Genomic DNA, 15289 nt, shown 5'->3' on the forward strand with positions numbered 1-15289 from the left:
TTAGAACTTAATTCCTTGTAACAGAGAAGTTACACGAGGACAGTATAAACAGTGTATCTGAATGTGTGGTTTTTCATGTTCACTTTTTTACATGGGGAAAGAAAAGGACTTGTGGAACAGTGCTCTCTATTTCAGTAGCATTTTACAAGTTTCAGTAAAAACTTGGCTCTGCAGCGGTATGTGGGTGTTGCGCTTGCAGGTAAAAGTAATATAATGTTAGTGTTTAATAGTACTTTTGAAAATGAAGTAATGGTATGTGTAGTATAATGCAAAATACCCCTAAATAGTGGTTGGTTTCTGCATTATAGTATTTTTTTGTTGCTGATAAAGGAGGTACAAAAACCTTTTTGTGTCAGAGGTTCAAAACTATTTTGCCAGGCAGAAAAATTGTCTTTCTGAAGGTGGTGGGTTTTTTCTTTTTGAATCTTGCATTAGTGCTGAGTGATTGTTCTGTTGGCTTAAAACATTAATAGCTATCTTGTTTGCTGTAACCCTTCTTCGTTATCACCTTAGTACTTAGCTGAGATGCCAAAAGCTCTTGAAATACATGGCAACTCAATCAGGTTAGCTGCTTGCATACTGGCACCCTGCGTTGCAAGTCAGTGTGTTTTATTATCCCTGTGCTCAAAATTTTGAACCAAAGACTTAACGATACTACTGAAGTACTTCTGCTGTTCAGTTTATAACAGTGTTAATTAGTGGTGAATTTCTTTAGGATGAAGGTATGCAGTGTTCATAAAACTACTTGTGAAACTGAGCTTTGTCATTCTCTCACCGAATGGTTGTACTGAAGAGTTGCTTGACTCTTCCTCAGAAGAAAAATAATTGAGAAAGGCTTGTAGTGTGCCCCTTGAGCTGTGTAGCTGTCCCTTGGGGAACGGATCATCTAGTCTCAGTCATCTCTTCTGAAACAGTAGATGGTCAGAGACTTGGCTGCAGGGAGAGGGACTGTTTTAATAGCAATATACAACTTTGAGCGCACTCTCTTTTCTTGTCTTGTGAACGCAAACAAGTTGTCCAGTCTCATGATTACATGTGAGGAGCAGGAAGGCTGCTGGGACAGAGAGGGTTTGTGTGGGGAAGGTTCTGTAAATGGTTTCTACTGGTGACAGAAACAATTACTTTTGGGATGAAGTTTGGTTTCCTTACACCCCCCCCCTCCACTTAGTTTTAGACTATTCTACCTGACTTGATTAAAAAAAAATTATGGAAAATGAATCAAGTAGGATAATTAAAACATTGACAACAGGTAAGTATTTTGTACTTGTGTCTGTACTTTCATGGACTGGAAAGGGCTAGAGCCCTAATCGGACATCTTAGGCAAGAATACAGAGTCATCTACATAGCTAATGTGATGCAGCATAGTTGCATGATAATTGTGCTGCTCTGCAGTGTGTGTATTCTACTTCATTTATTTATTTATGGGTACTAATGAGATTGTATTTTGATGTGACCTTACTGTAATATCAGTGCCTTGAATTCATTCATTAGTTTACCTCACTGACTTTGTGAAGCAAGGAAATGCAGGTGCCCTTGAGCAAGTTGTTTTAACACACACATGAGAAATCTGTAAAGCGTTCAGAGCAGAAGCTGCCTTGGGCTTTAGATTTCATCCTACTACGGGCAAATTTATTTATAACTAGCTGTAAAGCTGTGCTGTAGACTCTTGAGCCAGCTCAGAGGAAGGTAATGACTCCATCTGCACTTGTCTGCAGCCCGCTTTCTGCTCTGGAGTGGGTCTGCTTGGCTCAGACTCCTGCTGTTTACCAGGAACGGTCCGTGGCCTCCTAGGATCTCGTGTACATCAATGGCCCTTAGTAAACTTGAACAAAACCACAACAGTTACATATTAGTGCTCAAACCTGTGCCCTGGACTGATTTTATTTACTATTATATCTTTAGCTCTCAACGCCTGCATGGCACAATGTAGCACGCTGCTGAGTTTGTAGTTGCAAGTGGATAGCATTTAATAGCAGTACCATAGCACTGCATGTGAGCTAACCAGCCTCCCCTTCAAGCTAAGGGGCAGTGTTGTGCTGATGTGGCTGTTGCATTTCTGGTTCTGGTGGTAGTCCAGTGGTTTTAGCTCAAAGGTCAGAAGATCAGTGGTACCAGCATAGCAGCTGGCATGCTACAAATTAAAGTAATACTAGAATAGATTGCATTGTTTTTTAGTTGTCTGCTAAACATCCCTATTTTAGTGAGCTCTTGTGCATCTTGACCTGTAGCAATAGAGAATGAGAAGGTCTATAAAACCCCAAAAAGAATGAAACAGGCTGCATCCAATATGTGTAAACAAAATGTGTAGAAATTGTCAAATCTAAAGCCATTAAAATGTATTTTAAAGTATTCATTTAAGTCTGGATTAATATCTGGTGTAGGCTCTCAAGTCATGTTCAGGAAGACTTATGTTCAAAAGTTCCATGTGGCTGTACTTCAGATAACCTCCTTGCTGCCCCTGTGCCCTGAGAGTCAGCCAACATGCCTTACATCATCACTCTTGCAGTTTCTTCATTTAGTTTTTGTTTAGTTCTAGCAAGCATGTGGATAGTGCCCTTTAGCTCGGCACTGTCTCTGGCATCTGTGCTGCATGGCACTCGCTGCTGAGACTGCAGTTACTGCATCCTACATTTCTGATAACAGCTTTGAGGAGAGGTTGCCCTCGAAGTTTCTGGTTTACTATGGAAACCAGCTTGTGTGGTTATGCTCTGTGTGTGGCTGCCAGTTTGTCTTTCTCCTGAAAACTTCTTTCTTCTCCCCAGCTTGCTAAATATTTTGATTTTTTTGGTGTCCTTATGGACACGCAGGTGTGTCCAACAGGCCTTGTAAAAGCAGACCAGTGAGTGGATAAGACTGAGTTCCAGCATTGGCAAGAACTGCAGCACACATTGTTATTGGATACCAGAGGAGGTGTGATGGATGCAATTGCATGGGAGGAACTTCAGCTGGAGTGTGTATATTCTTATATACCAAATCCAGTCAAATATGAGAGAGATTTGAAGGTACCAAGGCTTTCTTAGTTCATCTGCTTATTCTGTACATGTTTCTGCCAAATATTCCAGAAAAGTGCAGAAGACAAAATGTAATGGGAGCCTGTAGTGGTACCTGTATTTAGGTTGCTTAATAGTTTCTGTCATTAAAGTGTCCTGTGAGATTTCTCTTCCCTGACACCCCCCCACCCTCCACCCTCTCCTCCCCATAATTAACACTACCACTGTGTGAGCAGTTTTTGTGGGGTTTTTTTGGTAGAAGAAATCACTTTGGATCAGGGAAATGTCTTCTTCCCTCCAGAGTACTTTGAAATACCACCCCCCCCAGTGTTACTGTTGAAAAATGGAATACTGGTTACCAGAAGCTTTCTCATACTACCTTTTCTCAAGAAGAATCTTTTCATTGTGCTACTGAGGTGTTTCAATGTTTCAAGGCTCACCCGACAAACTTATGCGAATACCTGGAGTCCAGCAGAGGAGCACAAACAAATGGGATCCTGCCCTTTTGCTGCCCTCCCAGTTCACTGTGTCCAGACACTCTTGCCTTCCTTCTGGCTGCCTGTGCTTTCTAGCAAGTGTGTTGTAAGGCTTGGATGAAAAGAGTTGTTGGGATGAGTATGAAAGGTGGTTCTGTTCTTGCTTTTGCTTGTCTGACCTGTTAAAACTTAAACATTTTTTTCCTTCAAATTTTTTTCTTTTCTGACTTGTTGTTCAGGTCTTACGACAAATGATAGGAGACACTATCTAAAGAACATACTGACTTCTAGAAAAGGTTGAATCTTCTGCACTTGTAATGCTTTTTGATTGTTGGTTAGTAAGTTTGTAGGTAAAGCGGAATTTGTAATGATGTATTTTTAAACTTGAGATTGCAACCTACAACAGTATAATCAATGTGAGATCTTTCCCTTCTTAAAGAGGCAAAACTAAATGTTTCAATCCATCTGAGAAGGGAAGGTCTTTGAATCAATTGGTATTGACTTTGGTTGTCTGTGACAGTGGCACCATGTGAAGCAGTAACTGGGCCACAGTCCTCTTTCTTCCTCTCTCCCTCAGCAACTGCCATATGATGTGCAATCTGGGCTCACTGGGCTCTTACCTTCCTTCCCATTGCACCTGAGAATGGAGATCTTTGATTCCTTTTTCCTTCAAGAGTTGAGGAGGGTACTGGTTTCTTCACCTGCACTGGCAAGGCCTAATACTAGGTAATAATGATTCGTGAATCTTCTAGGATCACAGCTTTTTTTTTGGGCTGCCGTAACACAGTTTTGCAGTTTAGGTGATAGTGATCTGTCAAAGTCTGAACTTTTTCAGCCATTCAGCATCAGTCACCACTGGAGTGTTGGATTGTGTAGCTGCTGCTATCCGATAGTTGTCCACAATGCTTTTAACTTTCCTCTTGGTAAAAAGAGGAGAGAGCAGTAGTACATGAAGCCATATATTTAAGTTGGGTGAAGTGTGTGTAATAATATATATATAAACTTACCTTAAGGCTGCAAAGTTAGAACACTGGTTTAGTGATGCTGCATGAAGGGCTTTAGGACTCCCAATACTGGGTCAAAAGTACAATGGCCATATGTAAATTATCAATATTGTAAATTTTTCTGTTGGCTGTAATTAAATCAAAACAAAAATATTTAACAGGTAGCAGCATGACTTATTTGTGTTAAGCATTAATTATTTAGACCACTATAATTTCATAGTGGGTTAGATATTATGCACTTTCCTACCACTGATAGCAGTTTGGTATCATATTCCGCCACACTTGATAGAATTTATACATGTGCCTGCGTCTCATTTGGATCAAATTTGTCATGATCGGTGACAATGCAGAGATTTGCTGTTAATCCTTGTGAAACCAGCATTTTGTGTCTTGTAACTTACTGACAATTTTATCTCTATAAATGTTTGAGAAAGTTTACTTATCAACTGTATTTGTACCTAGCAAATTACTCTTTTTTATTGTCCAAAATTATGAAAGTGTGCTCTAAGAGTGGTAAACACTGATCTTCATTACATTTATCTTTTTGTTCATCATCCATTCTTAGCATTACACCAAACCCAAAGCCTATTTCTAATTTTGTAAAAGGGGAAAAAATGATGCAGTCTTCCTGAAGCAGATTCTTTCTTGAATTCTCTTTAATCTTTTTGATAGATATGAAACCACAAATCTTTTTATCTGGAGAATGTAAAAAAAAAAAAGGGGGGGGCCATTAGAGGAAAAGACTTTAATGGGATCATAAATGTTCTGTTTGGTTCTGTCTTATTAGATATTGCTTGGAAATTGAATCTCCTTCTGAAGACATTTACATGTTCCAAGTTCTCAGTATTTGACCTGATTCCATTATGAGCTATTTATATTTCAAGATATGAATTGGGCTCTTTTAAAGTCTTTTGACCTTTCTTTGGAAAAGGGGAAAACATACTCTTCTAGGCTTGTGACTAAGTGTATTTTTTTAAATAAGGTTTGTCAGTAATGTCATGGACGCTACAGAACATGTGTGAGTCTATGGTGTCCAAAAGCACAGGGTAAAGAGATTCAACTGTAATAATGCTGGGAAGCTTTTGACAAAATATTTGTTAAGGACATGGCTTCAGATGATTTATTTTTATTTTGAACTATGGCAGCTTTTAAAAATTTCTAATTATTTTAATAGAGATTCCATTTAAATGCTTTTATTTTTTTCCCCCTCAATAGTGGCATTTATCCACAATGTTCAGACAGAGGAAGAGGTATTTCTTTCTTTTAGCGTTTCATGTGCCACGAAAGAGAAGTGTCTTCTGTTTGTCTTCTACAACTGAGCAGTCTTTCCTTGGCCTGATTATTGGATTTCAGTAACATATGTTTGTGGTGTGATCATGTCTAGAGGCATCAAACAAAATGAGTAAAATATGGTGTAAGTATAGCTCAGATTTTGGAGATGAATGTGTTTTTATGGAGGCTAACTTTCACTGACTGCAGATACTCTGTGTTAGTTGGCAGGGATCTCTGGAGCTCCTCTAGTCCAACTCTGCTGCTCAAAGCAGGGCCAGCTGGAGCTGTTGCTGGGGACACCGTCCAGTTAAATTTTAGACATCTCTGAGGATGGAAACTCCAAAGTTCCTGTGTGACTCGTTTTAGTGTTTTGTCGCCCTTAAAGTAATTTTTTTTTACGTTTTATTTATCAGGATATTCCTGATCAACATGTTGCAGTACCTGTCAGGAGTCAAGGGAAAAGATTTTTCTGGATACTGTTCAGAATTTGTTTCACTGTTTGATTTCTGAGCTCTTTCTGTTTGTGAGCTACATAGAAACTGCGAGCTAGAGCTACTCATTTTGTCTCTCTGTTACATGAGGAACAGCATGACAAATTCAGTTTTTGATCCACTAGTCAGATACAACTCTTACCTCGTGTGTCAGGCTTTCTGAAAAGCTTTTAAAGAACGTTATCCTTATAATTCAGGTTTTGCTGGCCTGTAGAAGCAGGTGACATAGTTCTTCTGCAGTTATGCACAGAAATGTCCTGTCTTTCTGTAGAAGGTTGACACGTGCTTTAGATGTGAAACTTGCATTTGAAGAGTTAGTTTTTATGTGTACCTGTGAGTCTGCTAGAGGTCTGTTTTTCTGTTTTCTGGGAATGCAGCATCTTTTTTGTATAAAATGAGGAAAAATGCGTAGAAGACAGTTTACTGCTTCACCTCCAGAAAAGCTTGGTACCGTAGTCTGAACTATACTGCATGGAAACTGCTATTTTTTTGTGCCTTGCTGTTCATTCATTTATTTGCCACACTTGTGACCATTGCTAAAAGCACAGCTTGGAATTACAGCAAGATTTACTGCTTATTTTTAGGTGATGGTTGTTTTGTATCAAATACGATGCTGTGCAGGTGGTTTTGGAAACCTCACTCATTTCCCATGAAGCTATTTTTTTGTACATATCTCTCCCTGTTGTGCTGTAGTAATTCAATAACTTGAATAATCAGAAATTAGCATCAAATTGGGATGAAAGCTTCCATGGGTAGTATCAGAGTTGTAGATTCATTTAGGCCTAAAGGGACCTCTGGAGGACATCTGCTGCAACCTACCCCCCTGAAAGCTTAAACAGTGTCAATTTTAGTGTACAGTGACAGGGAGTTTAGTTTAGTCTTTTCTATTATCTCCCTTTAGGTAGATGAGAAAGCAGGATGATCCTCCAAGTCTTCTCCAGAATAACAGTCAGGTGTCTCAGCCTGTCCTTGTTCCTCATGTACTTCAGCCCCTGAACTGCTTGGTGCTCTCTCTGATGAACTTTCTTTAGTCCATCTGTCTTGTACTGAGCAGTCCAAAACTGGGCATGCTCATTTAGCTGAGATCTCACTAGTGGTGAGTAAAAGTCAATGTCATTTACTGGGTTTAGACAGAGCACCAACAAGCACTGCAAGGCAGATATTTTTAACTTAATGTTACCTAGAGCTTGAGATTTTGCATTTTCAGAAATGTCTATTTTTGTTCCTAGATTCATGAGGAACCTTTGATTGAATAATTTTTTTACTATATCACTGTTTCCAGAAAGGGTTATTTACATCATTTAGCTTGAAATAGACTTTCTAATTCATAGCCAAACTTATTTCACACAGCTGCAGATTTAATCAATATATTTCCCTGCTCTTTGAAGTTTTTTTCCATCTAAATTGAACTGGTAGTAGTCACATACCATTTTAGTTATCCTGCTGATGTATTTGGCCTTGTGTGGCATGTTACATTGGTTTATGCTGCATTTCTTCAAGCCAGCCATCAAGCAAACTGTTGTGGATTTCTGACTTTGAGTGGAAAAGTAGTTTTTTGCTTTCTTTATTCTTGGTGTTAGCTTTCAATTTATAAATTAATGTTTGTTTGATCTGCATGCAGGGATGGACTTTACACCATATTCTAATATGTCATAGTCAAAGTCAGTAAAAGTCGTGCCAGAATGAATGCTTATAAGACAAATATGTGAGTGGGCATTCTAAGAAACAGTGAGTAGGGAAATGAAGCAGTGTCAGGGAACAGAGAAGAGACAGTAAAGATATTTTTGTCCTATGCAAATCAGTCTTTCACATGAACCACTGAAAAGAGACACTTTGCCCTTGATACTCATATTTTTTACCATATTGCTTTTGCCATCTAACAGGCTGCACGGTGCTGCCAGAGCAGAAGCAAGCTGCCATACAGCTGTCTTGGTGAGGAGTCCAGGTCATCCAGAAATTGGACCCTTGGCTTAGGGTCAGACCTCTCCTATGGTAACATTTTCAGTCATATGACTTTGACTTTTCCAAAGACTAACTTTAGGTAAAACTTGCTGGCACCTGCGCAGCATTATTTTTTTCACAACTACACCTCTTGTGCCATGGGCTGTTGGCAGGTTGAATCACTTGCTTCATTTATAAGATACTATGTAGTGTTTCAGGATGTAAGGACAAATCAGCTTGCAGCCTATGCTTGTCACAGCTGTCTTGCCTTACACCTCATGGGAAAAGATTTATCAGGCATAATTATGTTTAATTGAGCCAGTCTTGCTATCTTGCCAATGTTACTTTTTCCTGTTAATTTGATGAGTGGACACAGGTGAGATAAAAATGTAAACAGTGCCTATTTGAATGGCTTCTTGGATTATTTAAGTGATTCATTTAATCTGCCATGAAATTATGTGGGTTGTCACATGGAGGGAGATTCAGCTAACTTGAGTTCTCTACCTCTTAGAATTTTATTTCTGTGAGGAAGGTTTAATTTTTTTTTTTCACTTGTACAGGATGAACTTACTTCATATGCTTCTGCAACTCGCTTTCTGTAGTCACAAGTGTGGGCTTTCTAAACTATGATTTGTTTTTTGTAAAACAACTTTTAGAACATCCACAGTATTCATGGTTATAAACTTCTTCAGCCTTACTGTTGAAATAATATTTGTAGTAGATGTAGGTCAACTAAACCTCACTAAACTAGTAGCAGCTCACGTTTTGGTTTATCTATATAATTCATGAACATTTCAGGAGAATGCAAGGCTGTATTTCAGGGTGGGGAGTCTGTGCCTTAGGTTAAATAAAGTAGGGGTGACTTATTTATGGGAAGCTGTAGAGACGTTATTGTTTCTGGGTCTGTCTGGTGTCCTGGAAATGCAATCTTGAAATACAAATGCTGAGGAATTGGGAATGAAAATAAGAAGAAGGGAGATAAATCTGTCGTTACTTCAGACTTGAGTTTCCTTAATGTGAACTGTTCTGTATGTGGAATTGCTTGTAGGATGGATAAGCTGAGGAAAATTGCAGTATAATAAACTTGAATTTTTCTTTCTTTGACATTAAGTGCATTATGAAGCATCTTTTCTATTAAAAACTATCTTTTAAGTAGTACAGTTTTAAAATGGCTGGAAATATTTAACTAAGCCAATCTTTAGTTGGAGAGGGAGGTTTGCCGATGTGTGAGAATTACTTTGAAACTGCTTTCTGTCATCGTTTTCTTCTAGAACAGTTGCCTACTCCAGATAAATATTTAGGATATGTCTTGATTGGAATATGAGTTGAGTTGGCTCATTTTTGCTTTTGCTAAGAAGGTTGAATACGAAGACCTTGCTGTCTGTACTTGGCTCTCAGTATATGCCAAATGTGGGTTTAATTATGGAAACTAGACCTGCTCTAAAGCAGCTGCAGCCAAGGCAAATGCAGTCCTGTTTCACTTTAGTCCTTGTCTTCCCAACTGATGAATTCAAAGAAATAATCTAGCACATGTAAATGTGCTAGTTTTTGATTTCCATGCCTTTAAAAAAAGCCTCACAAAACACCACTCTCTCTCCCAAAAAGCTGATAGGAAGAAAAGAGAAATGCCTGGTAAAACGCCTTTCCTGCCTTGGCAATTATACAGAGTGGTAGTGCTGCTCTTCTCATGCCCATGTGCTTGTAGAAGGTTCAGTGTTTCTTGCTCTGATAGCACGTGCAATGCTCTGTCAGGGAGTGCCTGGAGAAGAGAGGCTCTCAGGTGGTGATATGCCTTTCACAAAACATAAAACCTGGCCTGGGTTGAACTGAATGCCTTCCCTCCGCATCATGCCTGAAACTGTAAGGGATGCCTGTGTTTACAATTTCTTACACTTGCTAATAAATTTGTATTCTTAGTTGCTTATGACTTCATCAGACTGATCGAAATTTTCTTGAGCAAATAGAAGAATTTGTGTAGCACTGAGGAGCAGGAGGCACTGGTGGGGCACTAGTACTTATCTGCAGAGGCAACTTAGTGCTCAGTGGGCAGGTAGTCAGCATGGCAGATTCCTCCCCCCAGCTGATGTGTTTGAAAAGCTGTGTAAGAATTGCTTCAATTAATGAGTTTCATCTTTTTGAGAAGTCTTTCCTTCCCTTTTCACTGGTGGGAGAATAAATGGTACAGAATACTAGCTTGATTAGGCTTTGTTTTCATGTGTTTTAGTAGATAAAATGAAGACTGTTTTTAAAAGCTAAACTCCGCTTCGCATAGTTTCATCCGTGCTAAGCAGTAGATCAAACAGTAATTAGCTGAACACTTGGCTAATGACCACTGGAAGAGGAGAGAAAATTGTCAGGAGAGTGCTGCTCTTGAACCTCTACCAGGTTGTATTTTGGTTGAGAGCCTTTAGTAAGAAAAAGTGCTATTGATCTGGCATACTGCTTTTTTACTGTGTTTCCTGAAGTGTGACCCTTAACTCCAGCCTGCAGAAAGAGGTAAAAGCTGATACTAGAACACGTGTTCCAGGTATAATCAGATTTCCGTATTTTTAAATTGAGGCTAATAACAAATGTTACTAATGTTTTCAATTTTTTACTTTGTTGTGATAATAATGACTTTTGGTGGGGTTGTATGTAAGAGGCTTCTTGACTGTATACATTTGCTGAGACATAAACATTTCGGTTTTAGAATTTACTGATTTGCAGTTCTGACCGTGTATAAAGTAAGAGGTAAATTGAGTTACAAAACTTGAAGTAGGTCTGTACATCTAAGGCTACTGCTGTACACTGCTGAGGGACTTAGGTAAGGGTTACCTTAAGTATCAGAGGAAGGTCAATTAGGAAATAAAAATCACCACCAAACAAAAACCCACTGGTTATTTTGGCTAATAAACATATGGATCTGGCAAATTCCCCTGCCATCCTAATGTACCTGTTCCTTTAGCAGAACCAAGTGGTTCAGAGCCATGTTACTTCTGTGCTAGTTTAAGTTACTGTTATTACTGTGTGAAGTGAACTGATGATGTTTTCAGCAGACAAGTGTTCAAACTGATGGTTCAGCTGAAGGATGATCTTGCCAAAAGGGCTTTTTGTGTTTTGAACAAATTGCACAAATTGATTCCTTTTGTATACCTAAAGGATTATTGAGGCATATGGTGCATCCATAATTGAACTTTCCATGTAGTCTTACTCAGTTTATCAGTTCGCTCTGTGAATTGCTTATATGGTTGCAACTGTGACTAAAACTTTGCTTGAAAAGGCTTTTACAAAGGAGGAAAACAGATTTAGAATTCTTTTTGGAGGAAAAAGGGATTTTTTTGGGGTGTGTGTTATCTCTGTCACGATGCTGTTGACGTTCAATCAAATCTCCAACTTCTGATATATTTTAGATGAAAACTATTCTTTGGACTTGACCAGATGTCAGCCTGACAGGAAAGAAAATCTGAAGATTTTTGTGAACCCTCAGCTATCTAAAGGAATTGACGAGCAGGGTAAGAATTCAACTTGCGTAAACCTTACTTTTGTGGGTATCTGGCTACTGTAATACAGAACATACCACTTCCTGCCACAGAAGTGGAAAGAACAAAGAAAGTTATGAAGGATAAGGACAGCAGTCAAATTCAGTTTCAGAATAAGGCAAAAAGCATCATTCTGAATAGCTACCCTTAAAAAATGGTAGTAGCAGATATGAAGTGCTTTCCACAGTGTAGATACATGATGGCAGAACACTAAGTTTGTTGAGGAGTTTAATTTTTTGGTATCTGTTTGTTTTGAAATGTGAGAAAAAAACTAAAGTGGCATGTTGGCTATGAAGCTTGGAGGAAGCAGAGCATTTTCTTATAAATGAGGTTTGGTATATCAAGGTCATGACTATTACTCAGCAATAACTTCTGGGTTTGAAGTTGGTTAGAGCATGGTGCTAATAACACCAAGGTCGTGGGTTTGATCCCTGTATGGGTTGGACTTGTTGATCCTTCTGGGTCCTTTCCAACTCAGAATGTGATTCTGAGCGATTCTGAAATAGCCTAAAATGCATTTAATTTGAATTTGAAAAGCATTTTTTCTTGTCAGATACTAAAGTTTTGCCTGATGATTTTTTGGCATGCGGTAGAAAGCTCACATTATGAAGAGAATTGAACAGAAGTGGGCTGAGAATGAAACCTTCTGTTTCTTTTGAAGGTCTATTCCACAGTGTATTGTTAAACAGTATCTGGATTTTTCTGCGTTTAATTTCTCTTGACTCCTTTATCTGTATAGCTATAGACTTCATTGTAACAGTTTCTGACTTCTTGTTCTTATTGTTAATGGACTCAGAAGTAGAATGACATTTTAAAAAAATGGGTTGTAGGAATTCAGAAGGGGTTTGATGGACAGGAAGAATCATCCTGTGGCAAAATTGAGTTAGTACAGCGGTTTTACATTTGAAGGTCTTTTATTTCTACCAAAGAAAATGTAATTTCTGCAATGCAATGGTAACATGAATTTGGCTCAATTTTTCTTTTTAAATAACATGATAGAGTAAGGGAAAGTTCTTTGCCCATGTGTAGGTACATTTTTTTTTTTCTTCGTATTTCCTAAAGCAAGGAAGGAAGAGTAAAGGCAGTTTAAACATACTGTGGTGGTACAGATAAGCTAACAATTGTTTAGGTACTGTTTGCTCCTTGGAGATTAGAAAATTATTGAAAATGTTAACTACTTTTTTCCTTAGTGCCTTCATTTGAGGAGTACTTAGGAAGGCTCTTCAGTGTAATGAGTTCAGCTGTTTTTCCCTAAAATAGCTTATACTTTGTCTTCATTTGCAGTTTGGACTGGTTTTGGTAGAATTTTCAAAATTTCCTATGTAATTCCTGCCTAAGCTAAAATGTAGAGATATTAGTTGTTAATCTATTGTATGCCAAATGGCCCTCATTTTCTGAATTTTAGTGAGCCATTTGTATGTGCCCAAAGGAGCAATGTGTTGTTAAGACAGAATATAGTGTGGAGAGGGCTTTTGTTTCGTTTCTGTTTGGTTGGTTGGTTTTGTGTGGGTTTTTTTTGTTTTGTTTTGGGGTTTTGTTTGTTTGTTTTTGTTTTTGGGTGGTTTTGTTTGTTTGTTTATTTTTGTATGGTTTTTTTAAATTTTAAAGCTGTAAGCTTACACAAGCACCTAAGACTGAAATGTGCTTAAGTGCGGGTTTTGGGGGCCAGGATTTCATTCACTCTCCTTTGCAGTTCTGATATTGAGAGATGTCTCTCAAAATGATTTGACAGCCTAGGAAAGGGACTTGTAATTCAACATAATATACTTAATGATGAACTAGGGTGCCTTATGTGTCAGATCTACACCTGAAACTGCATAATGACTGGCCTTTTCTACTGCTAGATTTTGCATCTGGGCCCCCCTGCCAGATACATCACTGCTGCACAAGTCATTGAGTCATTTTGTTGTCTCATCCACCTTGTCCATACATACTTGCACAACTGAGAAGGCAGTAGAGAGGCACGAAGCTGCACTGAAAGATTTGCTCATCAAATTACATCCTAAAAGTAGAGTGGTAGCTTTAGGTGTTTCTGGGTGTTTATATGTTGCCTTCTCTGAAGGCTAGTAAAGCTAGTAAATATGTTTTTAAAGAGTTGGTATAACTTTTATCTGTAAACCCAGAAGAACACAGGTTGTAACAAATGCACCTTTGCGGGTATAGTGCTGCTGCTGTCTCATTCTGGGAAAATTCACAGTAACAACAATTCTTCTTCAGGTAGCTCTTGGTTTTATATCCTTCTGCAATGGGGATATTAATTGAGATTTTTGTGGGTTGTTTTGGACACTAGAAACTGGGATGAGACAAAGTGTCTTTCTTTACACAATGCGGAGCTGTTGGATGACAATAATCTAGTTATGTTTTAAGCTGTACTTGAAATCTATGGGTGACGGATCCCTTGGTTCTCCTTCTTTTTGTTTTTCCCTCTTGTTGGGAGTGGGTCAGTCGTTTTGTTTCTCAGTGCAGTTCCCACCTAAACAATGTCAGTGAGGTATTTAGGTATTTATGAATTTTCTGTGAGTTCTGTTATGAAACTTACTGTGTTTTTGTCTCCTCTTTCAAATCTATACTAGAGGGTATTACTGCCAGCTCTGTGCATGGCAGATTGCTTCTGTAAATGCATTCCAACAGGTGTGTTATTTTTATTTTCCTGGCATTTGTTTTGCAATTCAGTATGAACATACTTTACATCTATATTTCATTCTGGTTCAAACAAGTTTAGTTCAGATAGTGGTTGAGTCATGGTTTTGATGGAATGACTGTTTGGCAAGTATTGTCTGTAAACGCTTTGGTGCTTTCTGCACATGGTATTTTGGGACTGCTATAATACAGTTGCATAATCTTCAATTATGTGCTTTACAAATAAGAGATGTTTTTATGGATTGAATACAAGCCTTGAGCAGTTGAAAATTTGGTGTATGAAAAAGAATCTAACTTTTTATTTTTTCATTATGTGCATATTTCAACCCAGTATAAACCCTCTCATGATACAGGAATGTATGGGATTTGTTTCAAATTTTATAGGGACTCCTTAACGAAGGAAGTTGTTCAACTTTGCTAGTCTGTAGTTTCAGGTGACTCATTTGTGACCCTTGTGACATTCCACCCTCTGCCCTGTTCCAAATGGTGTCTGGAAAACTTTGGTTTGATGGGAGAAAGTTCTGGTAGCATTCAGTAAATGCATATAATATGTACTGAAAAAAGAGCGAACAACAATTCTTTTGTTCATTTGAGAGTGACTTAGATACATATTAAACAATACCGTTTTACATGTATCAGTTCTGAGGACTGTTAAATCTAAGCCTGCTAAATCTAAGCACTGCTAACATGCCCCCTCCCTTATTTGTTTTTAATATGAGAGGAAAATGTTAGAGAAGTTATTACAAGTCATATACAAGGTACTACAAGCTGTTATTTATAGTGTTCTACTAGCTTAAGGACTTGCCAGCATTGGAGATGACAGATTTAGGGTGCTCTGTTAAAAAGTGCCTGATCTTCAATAGATTCACTTCTTGAATCAAACTGGAATTCTGACCTCGATGTTGTCCTGTGGTAAAAGTTATATATTGCAGGGAAGAAACTTGCTTTTAAATTCCT

The 15289-nt window shown here is 38.3% G+C and overlaps 1 protein-coding gene across 7 annotated transcripts in view; it reads left to right on the forward strand.

Moving 5' to 3' along the window:
• Positions 1-15289, forward strand: part of SIPA1L1 (signal induced proliferation associated 1 like 1) — a 211768-nt gene that overhangs the window by 9827 nt on the left and 186652 nt on the right. For 5 of the 7 annotated variants that reach the window (XM_027641935.1, XM_027641941.1, XM_027641938.1 and 2 more), the window contains one exon: positions 11564-11665. The exons of the other annotated variants lie outside the window; for them this stretch is intronic. The gene's annotated coding sequence lies outside the window, so the exon portion shown is untranslated. The remainder of the gene's footprint in view (positions 1-11563; positions 11666-15289) is intronic. 7 annotated transcript variants of the gene reach the window in all.

The sequence above is a fragment of the Corapipo altera genome, unplaced genomic scaffold (assembly GCF_003945725.1).
Source record: "Corapipo altera isolate COAL_440 unplaced genomic scaffold, ASM394572v1 23b, whole genome shotgun sequence".
In the NCBI taxonomy this organism is placed as follows: domain Eukaryota; kingdom Metazoa; phylum Chordata; class Aves; order Passeriformes; family Pipridae; genus Corapipo; species Corapipo altera.